Below are 14,535 nucleotides of genomic sequence, written 5' to 3'. Positions count from 1 at the left end.
TTTAAAGTGGCCGGATTTGGCGCCTCCGGGGTCGTGGGTATGCAGGCTTCTTTACAGGCTCCTTCAACACTGCCCCTACAATGAACGGCGCTACGCTTGGCGGTGAAAGTGCTAGGGAAGCTGGAGGGGAGTGGCCGGTGGGGTGTGAGGGTGGGGTTTGCCCGACTTAAAGATGGCCGCTGTCAGTGTCGCCCCCGCGCAATTTCACGTCAGGCTTTCGAGCTGCGGGCGCCGCCCGGTCGGCCCTGGAGCCTCCTTACGGGATTGGCGTAAGGGAAAGGGGGCCCCTCTGGAAGAGCCGGACCGGGAAACTGCTTTCAGGGCGGTGTCGCGTCCACGCCGGGGCCTTTCGCTGGCGGCTTTGTGAGTGCAAGCGATGCCACCCTTGAAGGCAGGTGCCTGTGCTCCTACCGACCCCCGTTTCCTCAACTTCCCTTTACTTTCCGGGTGGAGAGTGAGGTTTAGGCCCTGGTGGCCGGGACACTCCTCTCGCTGTCACTTTCTGGTGGCCTGGCACAGCCCAAAGAAACCGGCTGCTGCAGTGTCCACTGCGGACTCTCCTTGGTCACACGCTGCTGCCTCGCCTTGTGGGTAGCCGGTTCGGGCCTCCTGGAACTCACAAGTCCAATTAAGGGACTGGAATGGGCCCAAACAAAACTATTGGGTAATAGTAATTAAAGACTAAAATTGTGTGATCTCATTGTAGGGAAGTTTCCCTGTCAACGAAGCCTCCCCCCACATTTTTCTAATCAGAGTAGCCTCACTCTGCGCAGAACAACCCTTGGGGTTTCATACCTTCTTGGAATTCTTGGCTCTCTTTGTACAGTTCGCGCACGTGAATGATCTTTTTTATTAACCCTCACGTTTAGTTATATATGCATAAAATTATCACGAGTATGCCCGAGAAATATTTATATCATAGTGATATAAATGGCATGTCATAGCGAAACCTTTTAAATGTCAGCCAAGGTTGAATGAATGAATAAATCACATCATGGGACAAACTCGTACCCAGAATATCTAAAGCCCCTTGAAGTAATTTAGATCGCGTTCACTAACTTGGAGCAAAACAAATAGGCTGCAGAAAAGGCTTGTGCTTGCACTGTGTACATGAAGTTTAAAAATAAATGAGATCAAAGTGATAAAATCATATACAGAACATAAGGAAGAAAACGAAATGTAATAGGGAGAGTTCAGAGGTATTGATAATGTTTTATTTTCCACCAAGTGTTAATCACACACACAAACGTAACAATAAATCAAAATGTTAAAACATGTTAAAGCTTGGTGAGGGCACACTGGTATTCACTTATAATTTATTTTCTATTCTCTTCTGTATGCTTGACACATTTTGCATTATGTTTGCAAAAACATGTCTGTATGCTTGAAACAGTTTTTTAATGAAGAAAATTTCTATTTAAATAATTCGTGTCTTTATATATGCTGTTCATAAGTGTATTTTTACTGAGTATCCAATGAAGCTTATGGCAGCTCATCACAACCAACCTTATGACATTTCTAGAACTTCAAATGGGTATCTTGTTTTGAGAAATTCTATTAAACTGTTGTTTTTTTAAAAGGATAAAAGCATGGCCTCTGGACTGATTGTCCGATTTAAATACCAGCCCCACCATTTATTAGCCACTTGAGCAACAGGTTGCTTGGCCTTTCTGTGCTCGAGTTTCCTCATCTATAATTGGGGATAATACTTACCTACTGGGGCTTGGGGAAGAGTTAAATGGGCTAATGCATATAATTTATATATAGATCATTTTAAATATAAAATTATCCCAGCTATTACTGCTGAATATAATAGTCTAAAGAAGAAAATGTTGCCACCCATCTCTATTGATTTCATAATGGTTATGAAGATGTCAGTGTCATTATACTGTGAAAACGAGTAAATTCTTGGTACAGTAAATGCTGAGTGCCAGAACCTGTGTAAGGCAAAATGCTGTCTGAGAAGGAAAACTCAAATGCGTTCAGTAGAGAGCAATAGAAAAGTGGTAATACTTCCCCTGGCCAAGGCAGAAAACTTGCTAGAATCAGAATAACAAGGCAGTTCCAGCTCCCACAGGGCTTACTGCATAAAAAATATGAATAGCTTCCTTGCCAGAGGTTTATTCATGCTTCTCTATAAATTCCATCATGGATAATAACAGTTACTGCTATCCATTGAAATATTTGAACTTTTATTATAATTTTATTAATAAAATATTGCCTAGACTTTAACCTTCTGATTTCAGAAGTTTGGAAAAGAAGACTGATGTGAAGACAGACCCTGCGGATTGTTTCCACTACATGTGGTGTGAATCTCAAGTGGGTCTGCAGCTTTGCTAATTGCTTATTTCCCTAGTTACCTCTTTCTCCCTTTTCCTACAACAGCCACCTAAAAATGCCTCCATTATTGTCAAACTCTGTCCCTCACTTCACGAAAGGAAGATAAGGCAGTCCACTTCTATAAAGATTTACAGTCTGGGAACCCTACCGGGCAGTTCTACCTATCCACAGGGGTCACTAGGAGTCAGAATGGACTCAACAGCAGTAGATTTGGTTTGGGATTGCCTTCACTTATTTTCAGCAAAAATAAATAAATAAAAGAAATAGAAATTGTCTAAAGGAACTCCAACAACTTCCTGACTTCACAATCATAGGCTGGCCTGCATCCGCACTCCATTTCACCTGACAAAGTTTATCGGGTATCTACTATTACTGAGGTACATACCTTTACAGTGAACCCTCGTTTATCGCGGTTAATCAGTTCTAGACCCTACCGTGATACATGAAATTCCGCGAAGTAGGATTCCTTATTTGTAAATCAAATATTTTCGTAGTTAGAGCATAGAGGACATGAAAAAACACCCTTTCATCACCATTACACTCGTATTACCCAATTTATTAAACGAAAAATGGAAAATACAGTAAAATATTTTGGACGTTACAATTATCATTTATTATATTATTTATGGCATCAAGCGTGTACAGTATGAGCCAATCAGTGGCAGTAATGACAGAGCATGCACTGTTACGCAAAAACCGCGATAGAGTGAAGCCGCGGAAGTCGAAGCGCGAAGTGGCGAGGGTTCACTGTACTCTGTCTCTACTAAAGCCTTTCTCTATTTCTATCTCTTCATGCCTAGTCTCTAGATTTTTCTCCTCCTACTTCCTCAGGAACTTCACTTCATGGGTAATTTATAGGTAAGTCTTCTAGATTTTACCCCTACCAGTAGATTGAAATTCCTAACAATTCTGGTAAGTCCAATATTTTACTTGACCTCTCTGAAGCATCTTGGAAGGTTTCACACCTGTTCATCCTGAGCGATCATCGCCCAGAAATTTTGTTAAAATGCAGATACTGATTCAGTCTATCTGGGCTACAAATGTACATTCTCAACATAGTGAACCTAGAATGTACCAAAGTCCTGAGCATTTGATACTGGTGACCATTGCCTCCTACATTCTTATCACTTGATTTGTGAAACCACATTTTCTTGATTTTCCTCCTATAGCTCCACCTTCCTCCTTTTGCTTTCTGTCTTAGGCTGGGTTGTCTAGAAAAGCAAAACCAGTGAACCATATATATGTGTGTGTGTGTATACACACACATATCTACAGAGAGATTTATAACAAAATTGGTGCACACATTTGTACACATGTGCATGTTCCAAGTCTGTAGGTCAGATGTCAGACTGGAGTCTTGTCCTTACTCAAATAGCTGCTGGGGCTGATAAACCCAACCTCAGCCAGGTAGAAAGCACGCAGAGGTGAAGCAATCCAAGGTTAGCAGATAAAATGTCAGGTTGCTGATGATCCCTGGGATCAGCAGGCAATACAGTAGGCCACTGGCTCACATCCCAAAGAACTGGATGTTAGATGACTAGCCAGATACAGGTTCCAGAGCCAGAAAAAAGCAGATGTGATAGGTTTATGGTGCCAACTAGACTCCTGTAGGAACATGTGAGTAGAGTTTAATCAGGTCACCGCTTGATTGAAGGCGAGCAAGATACAGCTCTGCAAAGCTGGCTTCTTCCGCTCTTTCTCCCTGGTGATCAGACCAGCAGACTGCTGCCTGAGCTAGTGCTTTGCCTCAACTGTGTGTTGCACTACCTGTGGGCAGGGCCAACCCATGTCGCCTTGCTGTGCATCTCTAGAGCTTATGGCTCCATCGGGACCACTATGCTCCAAGCTACGGGCCTCTGCTACACCTCAACTTCTCGTCTTCCTGCTGTTGCCACCCCACATTGCTGGGTCTGCTGCCTGCGGCGCCAACTCTGCTTGTCTTGATGAAGGCAGATTCTTCTGTCATTTTCTTTGAGTTTGGACCAGCAGCCTGTGTGAGTAAAGAACCTTCAGTATATGAACTGTTCCATGAAAGTGAATTGAACCAAGTCTTCTGTACTGATGTGTGGACTAATTAGCTGTTGTATTCCTTCTCGCTATATAAGCCTATGCATAAATGTGTGTGTGTGTGTGTGTGTGTGTGTGTGTGTCCTGGTTTTGTTTCTCTAGATATCCCTGCCTAACACAGCAAGCAAACTTTTCCAGTGTCTGCATATATTGGAAGCAGGCCACACCTCCAAGGAAGCTTCCTTTCAATTGATTGGCTGCTCCTAGTAGAGTTAATCATGAAGTGATTACTATTAGATCTCATCATGGGGGATTAGTACATTTTAGCATCAAAACTTCTGAGACTCCTGGCCCAGCCGTGCTGACACAAAGTCTTAACACATCTTCTAAGACCTCCTCCTCTACCTGTCACCTAAATATCTGTACTGCTGAGTTGTGTGGTAGTCAATTTCATCTCATCTCACTTTTGCTCTCTTTTTGAGTCATTTTACCTATTCCTGTGGCCTCAATGACATATATGTTAATGGATCCTAAATATAAATTTCTAGCTCAGGTCTCTCTCCTGATGACAAATCTGCATTTTCAACAAGCTTTCAAAATACGTTCTAGATGTTCCAATATATCTTAAAATAATATGTCCCAAACTAATTTTCATTATAGCTGCTTTCATGTTTCCAGTCTTAAATGGTATCATCATCAACCCAGGAATTTGGATACCTTCTGTCTCACCTCTTACATCCATCTGCAAATCCTGTCAGTTTTTCCTTCTCATGTGTCACTAATCTCTCAATTTCTCATCTCTACTACTATTATTCTAACTAGGCCCATATTACCTTCTGCCTCAGTTCTTGCAATAACTTTTCTTCCTGGTATCTTATTCTACTCCAACTTATTCATGTTGTACTCAGAAGGACGGGTCAAAACCTAAATCTAACAGTAACAATCTCCAGCTTAACTTCTTCAAATGTTCCCTCAGGAAATTTACATGATGCTTCACTAACCTCATATCTGGCCAATCTAACATGCCTTGCTGTTTCTAGCTGCTAACCAGCCTTGCTGCTCCTTCTATCTGGAACTCTCCACTCTCCTTTTTATACCTGCACTTTCTCCTACAAGTAAGTCTCAACTGAACATCATCTATTCTAAGAAGACGTCCTTCATCTTCCAAGGTTGGGCTAAATGTGTTTACTCCTATGGCAGTTTCAATAGCACAGTTGTGTTAGGCCAGGTTCTCTAGAGAAGCAAAACCAGTGAGGCTTGTATGTGTGTGTGTATAGAAAGATCTATATCAAGAAATTACTCACAAAGGTGTAGAAGTGGGTAAGCCAGTCCAATTCAAGTCCATGAGTCAGATGTAAGCTAGATGCTTCTCTTGACTAATAACTGTAGGGACTGATGGACAGGATGCAGGAAAACTACAAACTAGTGGATGCGGAGCTGTGTAAATCCACTCTAGAATCAGCAGGCAATGTAACAGCAGGTGTAACAGGAGGTAGACAAACCAGATGCTGGATCCAGATGTACCCATCAAAGTGAGGGAGCTTCCAAATATTGTCAATCTATATTAAGAGTAGACCACGCCTCGAATAACACTTCCCTCAATTGTATTAAGATTATCACCAGATTAAGGATGTGGTACTCCACCTGAAGGAGCCCTGGTGCTGTAATAATTATGTGTTGGTCTGCAATCAACAAGGTCAGCAATTCAAAATCACCAGCCCTTACAAGGGAGAAAGCAAGGGCTTTCTACTCCCATAAAGAGTTATAGTCTCAGAAACCCACTGGCAGTTCTACCTTCTTCTATAGGGTCACTTTGAGTCAACATCGATGTTTTGATTGAATTATGGTGCTAGGGAAGGATATTGAAAGTACCATGGACTGTGAGAAGAACAAGCAAATCTGTCTTGCAAGAAAAACAGCCAGAATGTTCCTTAGAGGCAAATATGTTGTCAGTAGAGACCAGTCCTTGGAGAGAGGGCTAAAAAGAGGAAGATAAGATGGACTGACACAGTGGCCACATTAATGGGCTCAAATAGGAGAACAATTGTGAGGATGGCACAGGACTGGGCAGTGTTTGGTTCTGGTGTGCATAGGGAGGGCCACTATGAGTCAAAAAGACTCACCAGCACCTAAGAACAACACAACAACTCCACCCTGCTCTTCTCACAACTGCTTGGCTGCTTCACAGAAGATCCCATCATTGAGTTGACCACACTATGTTAGATTATATCACGGGAGAATCCTGACCCACCCAAGTTGGCATAAAACCTAACTATCACAGTAATATTATAAATACTGTAAGGTGGGGCCTGTCTTGTTCACTTGTATAGCTCCAGCACCTAGTACAGGGCTTGGTATTTATTACTTCACTTAGCAGGTATTTCTTGAGTGGTATAACTGGAAGGTAGAAGCATTAACAATGGGTATGGAATGGCAGTGGATGGCGGCAGGCCTCTGCTATGTTTCAGGGTCTACAGAGACAAAACTATTTTAATTATACTGCCGAGGCATTTTTTTTTTTAAAGACTCCCTTTTACATTCTCTTCTGAGCGTGTAGTGAAATAGCCAGAGGTTACATGTGATCATTTGAACAGATTGACTGCAGTGAAATATAAAGTACTCCAGGTGGCTCCTACTAAACCAGACATTCAGATTTGTAAAAAAATATGAAACAGTGCCATTCTTTAATACTTTGTTTTGAAATATTATTTATGTTAACATGATTGTTTTTTTTAACTGAATAATTTTTACTTTCTCAATTTATAACATAGTAAACACCAATACATAAAATCCACATAGCAAAAGCTCTTGGGGTCTTTGATAATTTTAAAATGGGGTCCTGAGACCAAAAATTTGAGAAGTGCTGCTTTAGCATGTAGACATATTAAATAATGAATGTCAACTTGCCAAAACTCATGCACAGAGTTGCTTTTTCTTTTACTGTTGTAAAATTATAGATAACATACTATTTGCCAATTCAACATTTTTTACATAGACAGCTCACTACACCAATTTCATCACTCATGTTATACAACTATCACCAATATTGGTTGCCAAATTCTCCTTCACTATAAGTTGAAACTCAATGCTTCCTAAAAATGTGTTCTATTTTCTTCCTCCTTCCTGCCCCTATAGCCACTATGAAACTCTGATCTCTATATTTGCTTACTCTAGGCATTTCATATTAGTGAGATCATATTTTTCCTTTTGTGACTAAGATATTTTTCTGAAGTTCATCATTGTAGTGCATGTATCAAGACTTATATTCCAGTATGTATACATACTACACTTTGTTTATTCATTCATCTATTGTTTGGATTGTTTCCACCATTGATTATTGTAAATAGGAATACAATGAACGTTGATATCCATGGTACAGAGTATCATAAAACATCATGAAACATACAGCTTTCCTCTAGTTCTTAAATGCTTCCTCCCACCACCATCACCACTATCATGATCCCAATTCTACCTTACAAATCCAGCTAGACCAGAGGATGTACACTGGTACAGATAGGAACCGGAAACACAGGGAATCCAGGACAGATGATCCCTTCAGGACCAGTGGTGAGAGTGGTGATACCGGAGGGTGGAGGGAAGGTTGGGGTAGAAAGGGGAAGATGGACAACAGAAAAGAGGGTAAAAGGAGACACCGGACAGTGTAAGATATGACAAAATAATAATAATTTATAAATCATCAAGGGTTCATAAGGGAGGGGGGAAAATGAGAAGCTGATACCAAGGGCTCAAGTAGAAAACAAATGTTTTGAGAATGATGAGGGAAACAGATGTACAAATGTGCTTGACATATAATGGGTGAACAGACAGATTATGATAAGAGTTATACGAGCCCCCATAAAATGATTTTTTAATCACATAAATAATGGCAAAAACAAACAAACATGTAAGTGGATTAAATGAAGAAAACATCCAGTAGAGTTGAAGCATGGGAATAAAAACTAAGTTTATCTAACCAAAAAAAAGCACCCAAGTAAAAAATTCAAAAAATACCCAGACTTAATAACCTGAGCAGGCAAAAAAGACTCAGATTTAATAACAATATGCATGAGTTAAAATATTGTTCATGTTAATGTGGTTTGTACACTATAGAGTTTTGTACAAACATTGTTGTTCTGGGACTTGTCCATGATAAGTGTGGACCAGCATTCAGCTTCAGTAGTAGAAACAGGAAATTGGTTGATTTAAAGATGGACATCTTCATAGTTAGTCATTTAATGTCAAACTAATTCAATCCACTAACAACTTGGCAAAAGTGGCATTATCCTCACTTTATTTGTTTGTTGGTTTTTAAAATCTTTTTTATTGGGGGCTCCTACAACTCTAATCACCAGCCATACATACATCAATTGTGTAAAGCACATGTGTACATTCATTGCCCTCATCATTCTCAAAACATTTGCTCTCCACTTAAGCCCCTGGTATCAGCTCCTCATTTTTCCCATCCTCACTTTGTGAAGAAAAAAAGTCAAGGTTCAAAGAAGTAAAGTGAGTTACTCAAGATCTCAGAATTAATAATATCCTGAATAGGAGTTAAAGTATTAGCGTTTTTCCAAACACAGCAAGCTCTCAGGGGAAGAAATTTGTTTCTCCAATTAATTCTTTTGATGTGGTCCTGCTCCATATTACTCTGATGAAGGGATCACTGAAGCTATGGGTGCCATGGCAAAGTGCAGTGGAGAATTCAGATGGTGCCAGGCTGTCAAAAAGAATAGCATCTGGGGGTCTTAAAAGGGCACCTTAATATAAATAGATACCTAAGTGAAGTGTCAGCTACCTCTGTAGGAAAGAAACACACCCACCTGGTTTTCATGAGGCTTACAAATCATAAAATCCATGATCAGGGAGGTAAGTATGCTAGAGCTTACATTCTGAGTATATGGTTTGCAGAAGGTTCTAGATGAAAACCCTAAATTCTCCTGCAGAATCCCCATATTGAGCAAGCCTCCAGTGAATCCTCTCTGAACGTTGACCAGGGATAGGAATAACCTTGCCTCAAACAGAGTGCAACAGTTAGGCATTGCCTCTACCCACCTGCCTACCTCCACTCACCTCTCTACCTTGGGGGCTTTTCTGAATGTGCCTATGATGGAGGTCACCTTACAGAGATTGAATAGACATGAATGATGCCCTGACTGCCTTGGGGAGGACCCTGGACCAATCTTGTAAATTCCTCTGTCTACCCCAATGTATATATCCCAATCATGGCCCCATTCCTGCTCTGGTAACCCCACTTGTAACTATGATGTTTTGATTTGCCACCTACCATGCATGTGTGACACTTTTCCTTGACCTCCCATGTCCTTTCTAAGTTCTATATATCAGCTAACTTTTAAACACCTTTATGAACCTGTGTCAATGGTCTCCCCTCTCTAGATAATATCTTTGTCTTCCCCTTGTCCTGTTTAAACTATAATAAATGTTCTCTTAAAAATAAAATTTAAAGAGAAGTTTGCTTCTCCACTGTCTTGAATCCTAACCTTATTTGGCAGATGTTTAGTCTGGCAAACAGACAGTATGGTTGCTACAATTTTCAGGTGCTTCTGCCTATAGGAATGGAGCCCTGGTGGCATAGTGGTTATGAGTTGGGCTACAATCCACAAGATCAGCAGTTTGAAACCACCAGTCACTTTGCAGGAGAAAGACAGGGCTATCTACTCCCATAAAGGGTTAGAATCTCGGAAACTTGGAGGGGTGAGTCTACCCTATTCTATAGGGTCACTATGAATTGGCATTGACTCAATGGCAGTGGGTTTGGTTTTGGTTCCTGCCTATGAGACAGCTAGTGCAAGCAACAGGAAACGTGAATGGTACTGGTATATAAGAAGGTCCTCTATTGAGGACGAAGTCAGAGCAGACAATATAAATGAGATGCCACTTATAAAACAAATATGCCTTGTTCCCTACATTGGCAGAACATTGCAGACATAGTCAAGCCCCTTGGGGTATAGAGGTGGAGCTAGAGATGTATGGAATGTGTTGGGTGATCTGCAACATTTCCTTGATCACTGTAATAGCCATTGAAACAGTGCTATGTGTGTTTTCCTCCTCTGAAGGACAGTGGAAGAAGATTTAAAATGATATGAAAAATAAAGAGCCATTAGCTAGCTGAAACTTTTTTTTCTTATGAAAATTAATGGTATGTAATTTATTCTCACAAAAGCCAAACTAATTTAATTTCATACAAATGAATATGGGAGTTGTTTTTGCTCAAGTCAAATTTAGATAATAAAACTTGATAATTGTACAAAAGAAATATCCTACCATCCACAAAACCTCTTTTAACTAGTATGAAATACAAGCACAGGAACATATAAAAACTAGGGTTAGTTTTGTATTTCATGTTTCAATATTTTAAAAGTATAGTACATTATAAAGTGAAAGTCATGATTAAATAGTGTATTCAAGGAACTTTTTTTGGTTGGATTCAAAGAATTTATCTAAAAAATGACACTGTTCTAATGTTCTACAAACTAAAGGGAATAGATATTGGTATGCCCTTTTATAGATTAAGAATGTACAGGAAGTCAAGAGATTTGCAACATTATACAATAAAGGACCAAAAACTAGTGGAGGAGGGTGCTTCATACTTCCTCTTCCTTTGTAAAGATCAAAGGTCACCCCTCAGAGGAGCAGAAGCCCAAATGCAGTTGTAAGAATAAAATCCAAGAAGATACAATGAGGGAATTGTGTAATTTGAAGCCCAGAGATTTAAACAGCAGCCAAAAAATCAGAGCAAGTAAATCCATTACCTTAGAAGGACAGGTTTTTCATTTTTTCCATCAGCCAAAGAGGGAGTGGGAGGAGGCAGCTTAAGAGATAGAATGCTTGAATCCAGACTGCCTCTGGGAGGCCTGATTTATCTCAACTTATCACTGGAGGCTCAAGGAATTTTCAAATTCCAGGGCTTTCCTGCAAACTTAGTTTTAATGCAGATAAGAGTCCCAGTTCCCTCTGGTGACTCCATTCCCTAGTAATAGGCTGGCAGCACAGTGACCTACCACCAGGATGGAGAGAAGAGAGAAAAAAAAAGTTTACCCAGCATTCTCTCACATTCTCTACCTGTAGTCGTACTATCCAATATGATTCTGTAGTAGACATACCATTGAATACAATGTTAGGAGAAAATTTTCAAATACATCAAAGGAAGTCTATTAAAGCGGGCAAGGCCACTGCTGTCAACTTACTGGGGTTTCCTAACACTGCGTCAGAAACTGTCATAGGATATAGGGACACATGATTTGACACCCAGACTTTAGCAATGATTGTCTCCTGCTGTATAAGAGGCTAGTAAAAGTGAATTGAACTGAATTTAGGGAAGTTTATGTGGATAGAACACGTTAAACTAGATTGAGGCTATCGTTTTTAGCAAGTGGTGGGAGCCTGCCATTTCCAAATTGCCTTTCCTACCAAACCTGTGATGAGTGATTCTTTCCTGAAGGTGCACCTCAGAGACCTCATATCCAGGAAAACAGGAAATCTGGAGAGGAAGTAAATACCTGTGCCAAGCTAATGTGCTTGCTTTAGTGAAGCAACTGCATTGGATTACCATAGAGACTGAGTGGCAGAGGACAAATGCTTGATCTTTATTAAGATAGTATGCCATTATTTCCTTCCTTCGTGTGCCTCCCAACAACTCAGAGAAGCTGACTTATCCTACTAATCATTGACATGTCTTGAGTCTATTTTAGGAAGGTACTTAAGCATCTGATAAAAAATAAAAGAGTAAATAATGGTGTTTTTGATTGTCATCCATAAGATGGATCCATGTCAATGGAAGGAATCATGATTATGATTTACTTATGAATTTGAGTGATAATTCTTTTTTCCTTGATTTCCTTCCAGAAATACGGAAGTAAACTATAATATCTTGCTAGTCAACCACTATAAATAAACATATTTTATAAAACCAAAATTATGGCCATATTTAGCATCTAAAATGGTAGCAATACAGCATGTGGTACCCTGTTTCCCCGAAAGTAAGACATCCCCAGAAAATAAGACCTACTTACAGTTTTGCCTCTCGCTGAAATATAAGACATCCCCACCGAAAGTAAGACCTCCTTGAAAATAAGCCCCCTGAAGCTACCGTAACTCTGGACTCTGGACCGTAGCGGCAGGCGCCGCTGCGCAGTCGGAGCAGACAGGAAGTGCGAGGTCTCTTTTAATAAAACAATAAACAATAAATGTGTACCGTATTCGTCTTCATGGAAAAATAAGACATCCCCTGAAAATAAGACCTAGCGCATCTTTGGGAGCAAAAATTAATATAAGACACTCATTTTCAGGGAAACAGGATACTTGCATAATCTGGTGTCGACTTGAGAGTATTAAGAGTGAAGGGGTGGAGTCTAGCCTGTCAATCAGGTCTCAGCTTGATGACCTCATTTGGCAGCATAACAGAAATAAATAGCTTACTGAAGACCAGGCACACGCTTTCTCCCTGTGAGACATTCCTGTTTACAAACCACATGGAGCTATGCTGTTGGCAGCCAGAACCTTGGAACTGGAGGAGCCAAATGGAGACCCACACCAGTGCTGAGATGCTTCTACTGCCACTTGATCCACAAGACTCCGCCCACAGGCCTGTGATCTTCCTGCATTCGGCATCATTGCATGTGTTGTGTGAGTCTAAAGAGGAATGTACAGACTGTTATTGGACATATGGGCTAATATCAGACTTATGGACTTGATCTGAACTGGATTGGGATGTTTTTTTTAATATAGAATTACTCTTTAACATAATGCTCTTTCTTATTCACATGAGTGTCTATGAATTTGTCTCTCTAGTCAACCCAGACTAACACACAGTATAAACACTAATGTTGAACTGCAGAGATTTCCCCCTTGAGTTCTCATCTCACAAAGCTAGATCCTGGTAGAATTGAACATCTTAAGAGTTGGAAGATATTTGAAAAATTTTAGTCTTCTATCTATCAAATAAGACCTGTTCAAATAATGATTTTTTTTTATTTCACACAGCTCACAATACAACCATTAAAATTATAAATGTTTGAATTAGAATGAAGCAGCATAGTAAGTGCACAGATGTATTACAGATGATATTATATCACAGCATAGCTCTATAGTTCACATATGGCATGGGTGTAACTCCTTTTTTCATGATTAATAACACACAAGAGGTTGAGCCTTTCTCAAATCCTTGTTCTCATAAAAATGTTCATTTATTTGTTTATTATCTTAGAATAAGATTTTGCCTTGAGTTAAATGTTGGGAACATTTAGATACTGTCAATGAGGAGTAGACAATTAAAATACTTTCTCTTGTGAAATTTAGCTGGCTTTGCAAAGTCTATGTGCAGACATTACCATGAATTCCTTTTGTTCTGATCATCAGGATAGACTAAATCTTAGCTGTTTTTGCATCTCATGAGGACCTAAAATAATGCCTTTTACATGGTAGGCACTCAAATAGTTATTGGAAATAACTGGATATACTTTTTAGCTTAGGAAACTGAAAAGATTAGGGAAAACACTACAATAGGGCTGTGAAGCTAGGTTTATTGTGCCAACCTGGTCAATAAGAATATGTGGAATTAACAAGGTTGCAGGTTGGAGGGCAAAAAGATAAATGGCTCGGCAATCCCCACCTGTCTCTCTCTTGCTCTCTGGTGATCAGACCAGCTTGCAGATGCTAGGTCTCTGCCTCAACTTGTGAGCTACGCTACCCATGGGACACCCAACCTGTGGATTGTGTTGCTAGAGCTTGTGGTTCCTTCAAGAGCTGCTTTGCAACGCTGCTGGCGTATACATTGCTTGAGCTTGGGACTGACAGATCTTCTCATCTGGCTGACTGTTGGTGACTTCTCTGCTGCTTGCTGCCTGTGGCCGGACTGCCTGCATTGCTGTCTGCTTCCTTGGACCCAGACACCCTCGTGAGTTGAAAGACTTGTAATTTATTAACTGTTTCATGGAAATGACTTGAACTGAGCCCCCTGTACTGCTGTGTGGACTAATTAGCTGTTATATACCTTTGTGCTCTAGCTATCTATCTAAAATCATAAGTGTCCTGGTTTTGTTTCTCTAGAGAATCCTGTCTAACACAAGGGCAAAGAAAGTGAGACGTATCCAGGCCTTTCTTTTTCAGGGCTGCTGGGAGTAATCAAGCCCTCAACCTTCTGGTTAGTAGCTAAGTCCAAACCATCTGTGC

This window comes from Echinops telfairi, unplaced genomic scaffold (assembly GCF_000313985.2).
Source record: "Echinops telfairi isolate 266 unplaced genomic scaffold, ASM31398v2 ScPeMD7_7;HRSCAF=31, whole genome shotgun sequence".
NCBI classification, from domain to species: domain Eukaryota; kingdom Metazoa; phylum Chordata; class Mammalia; order Afrosoricida; family Tenrecidae; genus Echinops; species Echinops telfairi.
Note: the sequence above shows the minus strand (reverse complement) of the source record.